This window comes from Bubalus kerabau, chromosome X, assembly GCF_029407905.1.
Source record: "Bubalus kerabau isolate K-KA32 ecotype Philippines breed swamp buffalo chromosome X, PCC_UOA_SB_1v2, whole genome shotgun sequence".
Lineage (NCBI taxonomy): Eukaryota > Metazoa > Chordata > Mammalia > Artiodactyla > Bovidae > Bubalus > Bubalus kerabau.
In genome coordinates, this window is record NC_073647.1 from 22,806,512 (window position 1) to 22,820,593 (window position 14,082).

Here is a 14,082-nt window from a genome sequence, read left to right on the forward strand (position 1 = left end):
GTAATTAACCTTGGAGGTCCCGTGAATGAAATCTACAGATCATCCACCCAGGCCAAATTTGATTTCTATAACCAAAAAGATTCTTCGGTCTGGCCAACAGAAGTGCCTGGCCTTTTAGTCACCACACTAGCCTAACAAAGGAATAGCTCACGTTCAATTCCCAGGCATGATTTATTCACACCCAGAGTCCTTAGAATAGAGGATGGTCAGGTGAATCCTTTGTAACACTTGTGAAACTTCCTCTTGGCCTCGCCCCAAAGTACCTGTACCAGTTAACCCTGGCAACTTACAGAGGGAAGCAGGATAGCCACACACCTTCCAGAGGCTAACTGGAAACTGCCTTTCAGGCAAAACTACTGCTAAGGTAAGGGATCCAGGACACCCCCGCAGTAGTACCTAGCACAGAATGGAGGGAGTGCTTTTGGAGGTTAGGAAAAAAGGGTTCTTCTCGGAGGTTGAAACTCAGAAGGCTCAGGGAGACCCTGACCCCCTCCTCTGGGATTATTCTACCAGTTCCCAGAAACACTTAGCATCAGGTAACATCTGCACACTGCTTAGAATATGCATTTTTTGTAATTGTGGTTGATGTCACGCCTGAAGGAATCCGAACTCCCCTGATAAAGCCAAGGACCCTCTCAAAAGGGACATTTTGGCCTCCATTTAGAATCCACCAAACCAAGCCTAACCCCTTCTTTTGTATGAGGTTTGCCCATATTATAAAAACTTGAGAATATTAAGGACCTTTTATGTGTGTTTGTGTGCGTGAGTGTGCACACACTGTTGGAGACTACTTCAGTGTGAACACTCAAGGCCTGGGCAGAGTGAGCAGCATCCAGGAGTTGGGCAGGCAGGCAAGTTGGGTGGGTCACAGGCCCACACCTGACCCTGGGTGGGGATGCCAGGATGGGGTATGCCAGGCCCACGAAGGGAAGGACCAGAAGGATGGCCCAGGTAGGCAGATCCCCCAAGACATCTGCAGGCCTCCCTAAGCCAGGTGGTGAGGGCTCAGGCAGGCAGGGTTGAGGCCTGGCCCCAGGGCCCCTGGAGGGCTCCACTAGGGGCTGCCAATCGCTTGGGGCCTCCCTGAGCAGCTGCTGGAACTCAAGATGTGTCTGCCAGCTAGATTCAAGCACTCCTGGAGGCGACCAGGGAGGTGGTCATTTCTCTCCTCCAGGTGGTCCAGGCAGGTGTTGACCTGGTCCAACACGGGGATGATGGCTGCCTGAACTGCTTCTCGGGTGAAGCCGTCGACCTTGCCTTCTGTGCTGACATCCACAGGCCCACCCTGTTCCACTGGCCATGAGACCTGGTGGGCTTGTGCAGGCACAAGGCTCACATGGCCTTGGAGTGAGGCGGCGCAAGTTGGGCGCGCGGCGGCCGAGGCAGGGAGGGTGGAGGGCGGTCATTAAAACCTTGTGCTCATTGAAATCATCCTCCTGGGGAAAAGAAACCAAGAGTGTCACAGTCTGTCCTGATTGAAGATGTGCCCGCTGGGTGGGTGGGCTCGGGTCTCTCCCCGATTATTCATAAAGATTTTATAGGCTGTGGGTGTCCGCAACTCACATCTTGCCATCCCGGTCTAGGGGGTCCCCCAAAGCTGCAACGTGTCACCTCCTGCGCAAGGGGTTCCTCAGGATGCAGATGTCAAAGAAAGTTCTCTGTTCTCTTATCAGAGCTGGAATGTACCTCTTTATCTCAGTATTATTACCTACTTGTGTTAAAGAATGACTTATCCATTAAGATGTGAGCTACCCGACTAAGCTATGCAAGTCCAAGTCAGCAGGCAGGAGAGAAACATGCTGAGATTTGGATGTGGGGGAGTAGGTCTTCTTCTCATCTGTACTCCTAATACAGGATTGGCAGGTATTAATTAATTAATCAATTGACACATTTTGTGTTTTATAGGAGACCAAGGGATATTGGGCCTGGGGAAGACTTGAGAGGAGTGTGCATATTTTTTTTTTTTTCATTTATTGAAAGCTTTTTTAGGCCGGGCTGTATGTATTTCCCACACAAGCATTGCTGTGAGGATAAATGTGGTGATGAATGGTCATCTATTTCTATGTGGCTGGTAAGTGTCAGGGCTATCCTAATGTTCTGTTGCTTCCTCTAACCTCTGTGCTCCAGCTGGTTGTATCTCTGAAGACACTGAAATCATCTTCTGCACCTTCTGAAGGATGCAGAGTTAAGACTGGGTGTGGAAGTTTGTTCCCATCCTTTTCTTCCGGAATCCACCTCATAATGGTCTCTGCTCACCCTGCTGGAATAGACTGCTCCAGGAAACCTCCTGACTTCAGAAATTTTCAGGCAGAGACAAACTCTCATCTCCTGTCTACTGCCCCATGCTCCCTGGCCACTGGAGAAAGAGCTATGAGGTTCAGAAGGAGCGAATCACCCTCCTTATCAATAGAGGAAGTAAAACGGGGTTATCCTTATGGGAATTGCAGAGATTTTGGCCACCATCCAAGACTTCAAAAAGCACTTGTTATTCCTACCACACCCAGGCTAATGTGGATCCACAGCTAAAACAGGCTCTCCATGCTAGTAGGTCAGCCTCTTGGCTCTTATCATGTAGCAGATCCTGTTGTGCCCAAAACGTTTAGGGTGAATGGCTATGCTTGCTGTGTGGAGCATGTGGCAAGAATTGTAGCTCAGGCTGCTAGGAGGTAATATCCACTATGAACCAGGAACCCATTTATGCTGTTGTTTCTCCCATTGCCAAGATCTGCAAGTTTCAGAACAGAGGGGCAGAAACAAAGGTGGTGTCTCTCATAAATAAATCTGACTCATCTGCAACAGTTGTACTTTGTGTGCCTGCAAGTCTGATCTCTGCTGGTTTAGAAGTTCTCGTTCCCTAGAAGAAGCACATCTAGTATGCAGCAAAACAATGGTTCCACAAAATGTGAAGTACACTCTTAGTTCCTGGAGCCACTCAAAACAGGTGGTTATGGTGTTCATTCTTTAGAATGAGAACAGGGAGGAATACAAATGAGACTCATCCAGAAACACCCTCACAGATACAACCAGAAATAATGTTTAATTTGGACGCTCCATGGCCAGGCAAGTTGGCACATAAAATTAGGCATCACAGTGTGTAGGGCAACATCATGGACTGCTGCATAACACTGCACACCACGAAGCCTCAAATGATCTTTCCCATGGGAGGGACACTGCTAGCATTAGATCACCTTTCCTAGGAGCACTGTGCACTGTGACCATGCAGTCCAGCTAAGGGACCCCGTGCCTATGTGGTCCACACACCATGTAGAGTGTAGATGAGTTAAACACTCAAGGCAGTCAAGCCTAGGGGAACTGCGCCTTCTTATTTGTACAATTCACAAATTGTGAGCAGGTGCAGAAATCTCTCAGCAAGAGGCCTCCTGGAAGGAAGGGGGCTTCCAGTCTCACTTTGGATAACTGTGAAGCTTAATGACATTTGCAGCAGAGATATGAAATCCTCATATCTTTCTTCCTATAGCAATAGGAGAAATAACTCTTGTGGTTGGGGGTGGGAACATGAATTCAGGAAAAAGTTAGGGAAGTGATTTATGCCTGGGCCTTGTAGGAAGGACAAGATTTTCACAGATAGAAAAGCAGGAAAGGATATGAAATTCCTGAAAACGGTCGTACCAATCCTAGCAAGCTTCTTAGAGTTAGCCTGTTGTCAGTGTTCCCTGGTCTTCCCCAAATGTCTGCAACCTGAACTGACTTGCAAAATATCCAGGTGCAAACCTTGGGTCCCACACAACATGCACAGCCCAGTACTATCTGACCCCAGGGCTCAGAAACAAGTCCTCTGCCTCTCTGCTCTGATACATCTCCATGTCCGTATCTAATATGAAGAACTCACATTTTGCCTGGAAGGAGTAAAACTTGGAAGGCTTCCTGGCTGCTAAGTCACACTTCAGTCGTGTCCGACTCTGTGCGACCCCACAGACGGCAGCCCACCAGGCTCCCCCGTCCCTGGAATTCTCCAGGCAAGAACACTGGAGTGGGTTGCCATTTCCTTCTCCAATGCATGAAAGTGAAAAGCGAGAGGGAAGTCGCTCAGTCATGTCTGACTCTTCGCGACCCCATGGACTGCAGCCTACCGGGCTCCTCCGCCCATGAAATATTCCAGGCAAGAGTACTGGAGTGGGGTGCCATCGCCTTCTCCAAGGCTTCCTGGAGGGGGACGTAACTGATCTAGGCACGGGTAAATGGAATGTTCATGCTTTCCAAAGTCTAAGATGACAAGAAACAAGGCACAAGGTATGTGCAAAGGCCTAAGAAGTAGAGCTAGGCCTTCAGGGATGGACACAGATATAGCAAGACATAGGAATAGGAGCAGAGATTTCATAACGTCAGCTGGGCCTTGGGAAATGGACAGTTTCCCCCCAGTAGACCTAGCTGAGAGGAATGGCCATTGTCCCCGTCAATCATCGCAGGCCCACCAATGACGATGTTGGGAGGCGGGGGCGTGAAAGGCGGAAGAAGCCCTAGCACGTGCCTAAGCTCCTGACTGTCTGGATTGTGCTGTGGGGCTTCCGTAGACCGTTTTCCTCGGTTAGGATTTAACATGGCGGCTCCCTTTCCGGAGATGGCAAAAGTGTAAGTTTTACTAACTTTATTCATATTTGGCTGTCTGCGGTGTGAGTGGAGAGTCGGGTAGATGTTGTGTCCTGATGGACACTTTGACAGACGTGTCTGCGGGCTCTTGGGTGGATGGCGGAGAAGAGCTCTCCGGCACTTCCGGGTTTGGTGTTGGGCATTATTGTAACGGCATGCTGAAACTTGAAGAAGATTTTCTTGGTTTAAATGTGGGTCTCGGAGCCTCCTTCCCAGTTATAGTCTTAATGCTTTGTAGTGTTTGCGGCTTAAAGAGAGGGAAGGGCGGGTGCGTTTGGCTGGGTGGGTGGGGGTGCCGGACAGTCTGACTGGTGACTGGCGGCCGCCATGGAGCTGATTCTGCTTTCTCTTGCAGGGCGTTTGGGGTGGATATATCGTTGCCGGGGATTGGTTCAAATGTTGATCTTGGCCATTTTTGTGACCTTTCTTCACCATTGAGGGTATTTCTGTTATTTTCCACGTGAAACGAGACAGTAAGGCTCTGAGGGACCGCGTGCGGTGTTAGGACAGCTGACGGCCCTTGGCTGCCTTGGTGTTTTGTGGATAAGGGAAAGGGGAAGTTTGCCCCAGCCACTCATGTTACGAGCTTGCAACTTACCTAATTTTCCTGCCGCTGTGTTAGGCTGTCCATCTGTAAGCAAGTCTCCTTGGAGGTCTGCATAATCACTGTTTCCTTCAGGACCTGTGATGGAAAAATCTAGTACTGGCCAGCCGATGGGCGTGTAATGAGAAGAGAGTGGACCCGGAATTAGCCACATCTGTCCAGACCTGCCAGATGAGTAAGTGCAACCTTATGTTATGTGGGGCCACAAATGCTGGGAGGAGGGTAGCATCCATCCCATCAGCTGTAAGATTATTTAACATGGTGTTGAAATGTCTTCCCTGAGTGTCTAAGATCGGAACTTCCAACAATGTCAGGCTCACTCCCTGAGCGCTGCTCAGACACTGTTTATAATCCATGTCTTTAACTAGTCAGCGGCATCTTTTTCCAGTTCACCATGAGTGCCATTATTACAGACGGACTGAATTTATTAGAATGTCACATTTCCAAAAAGCCTGATCTTGCTATTTTCACATCAGAGCTCTGACCTGTCTTTTTATCCTTTTGGAAAACACTTGTAATACCAGGCAGAAGCAGGCTGGACTGGATGGGATTGTGAAAAACAAACTTCAGGAATCCAGAGACTGTGGGAGTGCTGTTTTTTTCAGGTAGGGGAACATGGATTTGAATGTAATTTAAAGCCAGCTCTATTTAGGAAAGGGGAGAAAGATGAGGCCTGTACACCAAGTGAGTGGCAGAGAATGATAGTCTCCCCTCCATAAGTGGGTGGGCATTTACTTTGCAGGGGTCCTGGAGGTGTAGGCTAACAATTCAAGTAATATGTGGGTCAGTACTTCATTAAATATTTACCCTTCCACAGTTTGTCGGGCTTTTTTTTTTTTTTTTTTTTTTTTGCTTTGCAGGTGTTGCTGAGACAATACATCGTGTTTCATTAAAAATAAATTTTATCGTCTGAGTCTGACTCTTTCTTACTGTCATCTTTGAGCCTCAATTTCCACATTTGCAAAATGGGAATCACACCTTGCTCTCAGGGATATCTCTTGTATGGTTTTTGTAAAGCACTCAGCACACAGGAGGTACGGAGGGAATTAGTACACCATTTCCAGCACATGGGAACAGAACACTGTGGCTTGATTTAGCTCGTCTCCCTACCTGTCCAGACCCCCATTTCAACCAAACGTTTGTTTCCTTTCACAGGGCCAGCAGATTTCCTCAACTATTACTGGGCTTCTTGGAAACCAGCCTCATTAATCCTGCAATGATGCCAAGAGGTAGCCCAGCAACTCACACTTTGCCTTGCTCTGAGCCACTTTCTTTTCTGGCCATCTCTGATGCCTTATGCCGAAGCTGATGTGGCTCAGCACCAAGTTCAGGCACCAAGAAGGTGCTTGTTAACTGGCGGTGCGGAAAAGGTCTCCTCTCTTTCGTTGTCTGTATAAAGTTACTTCTTTCCTGGGCAGTGGTTAATTTGTTGAAAATGTGTGGAAGAGTTTTCACAGTTGGGGTGGGGGAAAAGCGCTAAATAGAAATGTGAGCTCTTCCAAGGTGCATTCAGAGACACTTCTAACCTCTAGTTTCATAGAAACCTCGGGCTCCTCTGTTGCTTTATTAGCACGGGTTTTATCCAGAAGGAGGCATCACAGAACCTGAATTTCATTCACCGAAGGTAAAAAGAAAATCCAGATTTCCTTGTGATTGGAAACAAAAGTGTGTAGGCTTTAGAGGGCATGTTTGAAGACTTTTTGTTCATCCCTGTAATTGGTGAAATTACTTTAAAGCTGTGAAAGACGGGGGTGGGATAGTCTCCTACTCAGTGAAAACCTGAAGCCTGAGATACTTAGAAAAACCTGTCGTAGGCCCATGTTCCTTCACCAAGTGACATGATGATGATCAAAACTGGCTTATTTCCTAGTCAAAACAGTTGTGAAATTTAAGAATAACCGTGAGGCCTTCTTCCCCTTCCAAACACGCTTGTTCGCACTGCCCATCAAAGTCATCTTGGCTGCCTTCATTGGAGGCAGGGGTCAAGAAAGCCTAAATGGATGGTGTAATTGGTAAATCTGCTGTGTATTGGCACTTAAAAATAAGTCACAAGGTTGAGGATTCCACAAAGGTGACTCTCCAAATGGTGACAGTCTCACAAATCAGGGCTCTCATGGAACGAGAAGGTAATCTTCTTCTGAATTTGAGATGGGATCTGGCTTTCTGGTTCCTTCCCAGGAATTCATTCCTAGGCCAGCCATGTCACTTAGGCTCATGAGACAGTACCTCAGTGAATGTCTACTCACTCGTGGGAATGTTAATGTTCTGTAAATTCTTGGTGTGAGGTATTCCTTTGGATACATACCACAAGTGGGATTGCTGGACTAGATGGTAGTTCTGTTTTTAAGTTTCTGAGGGACTTTCATACTGTTTTCCATAGTAGCTCTACCAATTTAGTCTTGAACTAAATGAGTTTCGTGAGCGGTTCTCGGCCACTTTTGATTGTCGGTTCTTTTCAGGAGAAGTACTGGAGAGATTAGGGGCTCAAAGGGGAAAGCACGCCCCTGATCAGGAAAGATGGAATGACTGACTACATACGGACCTGCCTAGAGGTGGGGAAGGGGCTGGGAAGAGTGACCCTCTATAGAGCTGCTCTCAGAGCACAAGGAGAAAGCTGGACAGGAGGATAAAGGCCCTCAATGTGAAAGGCGCATTGGACTTTCTGTGGTCAAAAGTGTCTGCTACCTATTTCTCAGTCCCTGATACTGCCTGGGATCATTGTAGCATGGGGACTGAAGAGAATAGTGCACATCGCTGAGTGTGACGTGAGAGTGGATTACTTTCTGGCAAAGGTGAGACTTTGATGATGAAGGCTTTACCCTATGTTACAGCATCCCTCAGAATTTTGGAGTTCACTGTTAGGGATGTTCTTGTGTTCCTGCTTCAGTCTATGCACTGGCTCAGGCTGTCAAAAGCGGCTCGGGAAAGGTGAGCTTTCCCCCTCCTATACTGTGGCCTAGAGCAGTAATCTGAGAGAGTCTCCCGGGAGGCGCCCACTGATGGTCACTACACTTGGTTGAGTAGACCACTCAAGTCTTCTGTTGGGACTACCTGTGGCCATAAAGAGGCACATGAAAGTGAGCTGCTGTTGCTGGTGTGTTCTAGTGATATAGCAGCCAGACACTTCTTCCTTCCACACTCACACACCTCAGGTGCCTTGCTAAAGTCCTAAAGGAGGCGCATATTGGCAACGGCAGCATGTGGGGCGTGGGAAATGTTGAGTCTGGGGCAGAAGTTGGCGGTAGCCTGATGTCAGAGTTCTGTGCCTTTGTGCAGAGCGAGGGCACATTGGGATTCCCGAGGAGTCCCAACTCTGTAGGAATGTGGTTGGAACTTTCCACGTTCACTTTCTGCACTCTTCCACTGGGCACACTCTGCACATTGGTTGGAAGAAAGAGGTCCGATGGGTCTTATCAATGAACTGTCGATGAATCCGGGGCCATTTGCTTGTTTCGGCGCATATGCCGATGAGCCTGGATGTCCAGGAACCTCCCGAGTCAGGTGCCCCAGCTGGAGCATGAAGCCCTTGTATTCCTCTTGCTGGAGAGGGCTACACCCCCAGGCTGTGGCTGTCTCTCCCCCCGTGTGTCCGCTAGAAAGCCTTTCTAGCAGAAAGGCTGGCGGCTGGTGGCTTCTCTTCCATTTGGGTCTTCCTGTTGGTGGGGGTGGCATTGCCTCAAGGGGCCTTCACTGCATTCTGAAGGAAGAAGGTGGTGTTGGTACAACAGTGGAGGGACAGCTATGCATTGTTTGTGGTGGTGTGCCACTGGAGTCGGGGAGAGGAAAGGGGAGCTCAACTTGGCGAGGGAAAAGGTCCCATGGTTTCCGCATTTCAGGATTTTGCTTTCTCTTGATTAGGGAAATTTGGGCCCAGCAGGGCTATGAGGAGGAGGCTCTGAGAGTATAAGGAAAGACTGACAGTGGGGAGGACAACGGTCTCTGGTGTGACGACTGTGGTGGGCATTGTGGGTTCAGGGCTCTTTCTCCTGTCTCCTTTCTCCATTCTTGTGCCCTTCCTTTGGGTTAGCACAGCTGAGGGACAGAAGATAGCAATGGACCCTGATGGGTATACTATAAGAAAATACGGCTTTCTCATAAACTAGGACATTTACTATGGGAACAGGATTATTGTCCATTTTCCCAAGTGAATTGTGATTTTGTCTGCAAGTGAAGGCTTGGCTGCCTGTTCCTCGTTCTGTGTGGCCTAGACCCATGAAAAACGGCTGTTGCGGAAGGGGAGCTCTCTGTCCTGCTGTACTGTTGCTCAGTGTATAATCTAAGGGAGTTCTGAGAAGGAACTGCTGTTGCTTACACTATTGATTGTTTTTCTGCAGAGATATTTTCTGCCCTTTTCCTGTAGCTTTATGGGCTCTTGGTGACTGCTTTTGCTGCCAGGTCCCTGAAGGAACTCTCTTGGTTTGTCAAATTACCAAGAGGCTTATTTAACTTAGAGAACAGATTTGCATACATTGCAGAGAGTCAGAGATGGCAACCCATTGCCTGGAGAATCCCAGGGACAGAGGAGCCTGGTGGGCTGCCGTCTATGGGGTCGCACAGAGTCGAGCACGGCTGAAGTGATTTAGCAGCAGCAGAGTCAGACAAAGAACTGACCCGTATTCCAAAGTTTTTTAGGAAAGGCGAGAAAGAATGTCTTGTCCCTTTTCAGCATGAGCAGTTTAGTTTTCCTTATTTTAGTTTCCCTTACAATGTGCTCCCCGTGAGATACCCCTGGGTATCTTCACCCTCGCTCCAAGTGCTGAATCTAAAGTCCTGGCCATAGTCAGACCTGTGCAGAGAACTTCCTCAAGAGGAACTTGTGGAAAGAGCACCTGAAGGACAAGTAAGAAGTATGAGTGACTGCTTATCCTCTAGGAGCTTTTTACCCATACATATGTCCTCAGGGGGAATTCTCTGTGATCAGTAGGGTCACTCGGGATGAGGATTAAAACCACAAACCTTGTTTAGAGATGGTTTAAACCCCTCTGCTGATGTCAGCAGTCTGCTGGCCAGTGGAGCTGAACTTCATCTCTCACCGTCCCTTTCTCAAGTGCTCTGAAGGAGCAGAGATTTGATCTCCAGTTGGCAGAGGTCCGATTTCAGTGTCTCGTGGTGCACAGGACCTGCCTGAATACTTGGTAGGAGGCAAGGACTCAGATCTGCAGAGTTTCAGTTATGGAATTTTAGTGGGCAGCTCTGTCAAAAAGAGGGGACAGAAAGAGCAAAATCCGTGCATTCCTGTACAATGTGAATGGTCTCTTCATCCGTCTGGACTTGAATGTGCCCTCCCAGTCCACTATGCTGACTCCAGCACACACAAAATGGGTTACTGAGCGTCGCCAGCCAGGCCACCTCACAGTTAAGATTTGGGTTGGCTTTCTGAGCTTCCTTCGCCTCTCCTTATTCATGTGCAGGCCTGCTGTCCTGCTTCTCATCAGCTTTGGAAAAGAACAGCAGTGGGCTCACTTCAGTGAATCCTAAGGAGATTCACTGGTTTACTCAGCCTCTCCCCAGCAGTCAGACAGAGCACCTTCCAGAATGCTGAAAGGCCTGTTGTAGATTTTCCTCTAGTAGATTGTCAGAGTACTGAGCTACAGGCTATAGGATATAGTTAAAGCCAGGAACCAAGCACCTGTGCATCTCCTCCGGACCCCAGAACTGATGTGTACTGGAAAGGCTAAGAGGGTAGATCTTACTCCGTCATGTTTTTATTACCAGATAACAATCAATTACGAAGGTGGAATGAAACTTCAGAGTGGATGGGTGTGTTTACGATATAGATTATGGGGATGCTTTATGGATGTAACCTATCTCCAGACTCATTAGATTGTATACATTAAATGTGTACTTTATTTTTGTATGTCACTCATTGCTCATACCTCAATGAAGGGGTTTAAAAACATAATAAAAAAGACCCTTCCGTGATCACAAATGAGTGCCCCCCTCCAAGTGTTTTTAGATTTTAGAACTGAGAGGGAAGACTGTTTCTCCTTGGGGAAATGGGTAATGCCATTTACAGCTTCTGTATTCTGGTTTTGCCTTAGTTTTTCTATGGATACATAGTATTTGCATTAGTGGTGTATAAGGTTATCCTTTAGTCCGTAGGGTTTTGAATTTCATAGAATCACAGCAGTTCTACAGAAGTCGTCAACTTCATGCGGGGGACTTCGGCTCAAGGAGTGACCCTATGACATCAGCGAGTGGTCATTTGACCAGAAATTGACTTTGGGTATTGTGCCTTTGGGAATGGCTTGGACTTTGGGTTGTTTTCATTTTCTGTAATATATGCTTTTGTGCTTACTCAAGAAATCTTTAAAAATTGTGTACCCATGGGGGCATGTCAACATGCGTGTGTGCTGTATTTGTATTCCACAGGGTGGAAGGCCCTGTGTCAGGCTCATTGGTCTCTCTAGCAGGCCTCTTTTCTCTGAGACCTTCCCACAGCCTTCTATTTTCTGTGTCACTGAGTTTCCTGGCCAAGCTACTTGGTTTGGTATGCTTTTCATCTTATCCTCGTTGAGCCAGTAATACTTTTGCTATAGTTTGGGACTAGACCCGCAAGAATGAGTGAGAGCCTGCAAAGGTTCACTAGTAACCTTTTACTGCAGAGAATGTAAAAAGATACACTGTTGGGACTTCCCCAGTAGTCCAGTGGTTAAGACTCCGTGCTTCCAATATAGGGGGGAGGGGTTCAATCCCTGGTGGGGGAACTAAGGTCCCACATGCTGCATAGCATGTCCAAAAAAAAAAGAAAGAAAGACCTACTGCTGAGTTTCCCTGAGCTAGCCTCATTTCTGTGTCTTTAAAATGTATTTGTTGCTTAAGTTTCTTGCATTTTGTTAAATACTTGTGTTCTGCCAATAAAATCCATTTGCTTCAGAAGATCTCACTTGTATGGGTTTCTTACTCACAATGAACACCAGCATGATCAAGGAAGCTTCGGCTCTGTCATGGGCATTGTTACCTGAACCGCGGTGGAGCACTAAGCTCTGAAGGCTGATGAGTTAAGAGCAGGAACGGGTGGCAAGGGGATGGGGTGTCCAGACCATGCTAAAAGTTCCCCTCTTTGTTAAGCTCACCCCTTTGTTCAGGGAAGTATTCCCCTTAATGTTAGTCACTCAGTCATGTCCGACTCTGTGCGACCCCGTGGACTGTAGCCTGCCAGGCTCCTCTGTTCATGGGATTTTCCAGGCAAGAGTACTGGAGTGGGTTGCCATTCCCTTCCCCAGGGGATCTTCCCGAGCCAGGGATCGAACCCTGGTCTCCTGCATTACAGGCAGATTCTTTACCATCCAAGCCACCTGGGAAGCCTGATCCCCTAAAGGTAGCAGGTAATCTAACACCTCCCTAAGAGAAGTGCTACTTTTAGCCACTTCATGAAGCCCATGAATGCATATTTAGGGATCATGGAGAAATCTTCTGATACTCCTAAGGGCAAGGAGAGGTAGGGTGACCAGCATGGTTTTATAGAAGATTAGTTCAGAAGTCAGTAGGACCAAACTAGAAGCAGGAAGCACACAATTAATTCCTGCTGAAGCCTGCATTAGTATCTTGGTCCCTTGTGCCTGAGACATCTTTTATTACGCCACACCACTAGGTCTTATAAATACTTTGTAGTAGCAGAATTAAATTACTAAGTGGGTAGAATTTTTTGGCATTGTTTATTCTTTAAACATATCGATACACTTTCCAGTTCTAACTGGAACTAGACATGCAATTAACTAAAATTGCAGGTCTTACATATAACTTACCATGGTTTAAACATTTCAGCAGGGCCTTTCCCGGTGGTCCAGTGGCTGAGACTCCATGCTTCCAGTGCAGGGGGCCCAAGTTCGATCCATGGCTCGGAAAATAGATTGCACATGCCACAACTAAGACCCAGCGCAGCCAAATTAAGAAATATGAAAAAAAAAAAAAAAACATTTTCCCAGCAAATAGCCTTACTGTGGTCAGTAACCCCCTCCCCACCCCCACAGGAAAGGAGAGTAAGACTGGCAGTGTGTTCTGCCTGTAGATCTTCTGGGTGGCTGGGTGTCATGAAGATGACACCACTCCAGTACTCTTGGGCTGAAGGTGGCAGCAATTCTGTTCTTGCCATTCAGTCTAGGGAGCCTCAAGCTTCAGTGTCTCATTTCCTGCCCGAGAGGTTCATCGGGATGCAGAGCTCAGATCACTTCTCTTTTTCTCTAACTGCAGCTGGAACTTTGTATCCCTTAATTATCCTCTCCTGCTACAGAACGCAGAGAAGGCAATGGCACCCCACTCCAGTACTCTTGCCTGGAAAATCCCATGGACAGAGGAACCTGGAAGGCTGCAGTCGATGGGGTCGCTGAGGGTCGGACACGACTGAGCGACTTCACTTTCACTTTTCACTTTCATGCATTGGAGAAGGAAATGGCAACCCACTCCAGTGTTCTTGCCTGGAGAATCCCAGGGACGGGGGAGCTTGGTGGGCTGCCGTCTATGTGGTCGCACACAGTCGGACACGACTGAAATGACTAAGCAGCAGCAGCAGCAGCTACAGAACGAGTCTAACATAAGACTGTAAGCCATCTCCCATTGGCTCTATTACAGGTCAGTGGGTATGATTTTTCCTGAGGCATTTGCATTTAGACTGCCAAACACCGTGAAATCCCACTACCATTCTGATTTTAATTGACACGCCAAGCCTGACCATCGGTTTCCATGGAGGCGGGCCCAGGGCAGGGGTGGGCGGGGCGAGAGCCAAACTGGCGCCCGCGCAGGGCCCGCCCTCAAGAGAAGATGGTTGCAAGTGCGCAGGCGCAAGGAGGAGGCGGAGCTAGGACTGGAGGGGCGGGAGAAGAGGGCTGGGGATCGGCGGAGCTAATGGCCATAAGGAGGCGGGATCAGAA

General features: G+C 47.9%; 2 long non-coding RNA genes across 4 annotated transcripts; both read left to right on the forward strand.

Moving 5' to 3' along the window:
* The first annotated feature begins 12 nt into the window (after positions 1 to 12).
* Positions 13 to 2,801, forward strand: LOC129638885 (uncharacterized). The gene is made up of 2 exons (XR_008708082.1): positions 13 to 364; positions 2,128 to 2,801. It is a non-coding gene; the product is annotated as an uncharacterized LOC129638885 (long non-coding RNA).
* Positions 2,802 to 4,435: 1,634 nt separating this feature from the next.
* LOC129638883 (uncharacterized) lies at positions 4,436 to 12,091 on the forward strand. 3 transcript variants are annotated; one of them, XR_008708078.1, is made up of 5 exons: positions 4,436 to 4,590; positions 5,288 to 5,387; positions 5,737 to 5,817; positions 6,368 to 6,836; positions 11,308 to 12,091. It is a non-coding gene; the product is annotated as an uncharacterized LOC129638883 (long non-coding RNA). The 3 variants fall into 3 exon arrangements; XR_008708080.1 differs by having other exon boundaries at positions 6,368 to 6,582; XR_008708079.1 differs by having other exon boundaries at positions 4,452 to 4,590; positions 5,231 to 5,387.
* Positions 12,092 to 14,082: the final 1,991 nt, after the last annotated feature.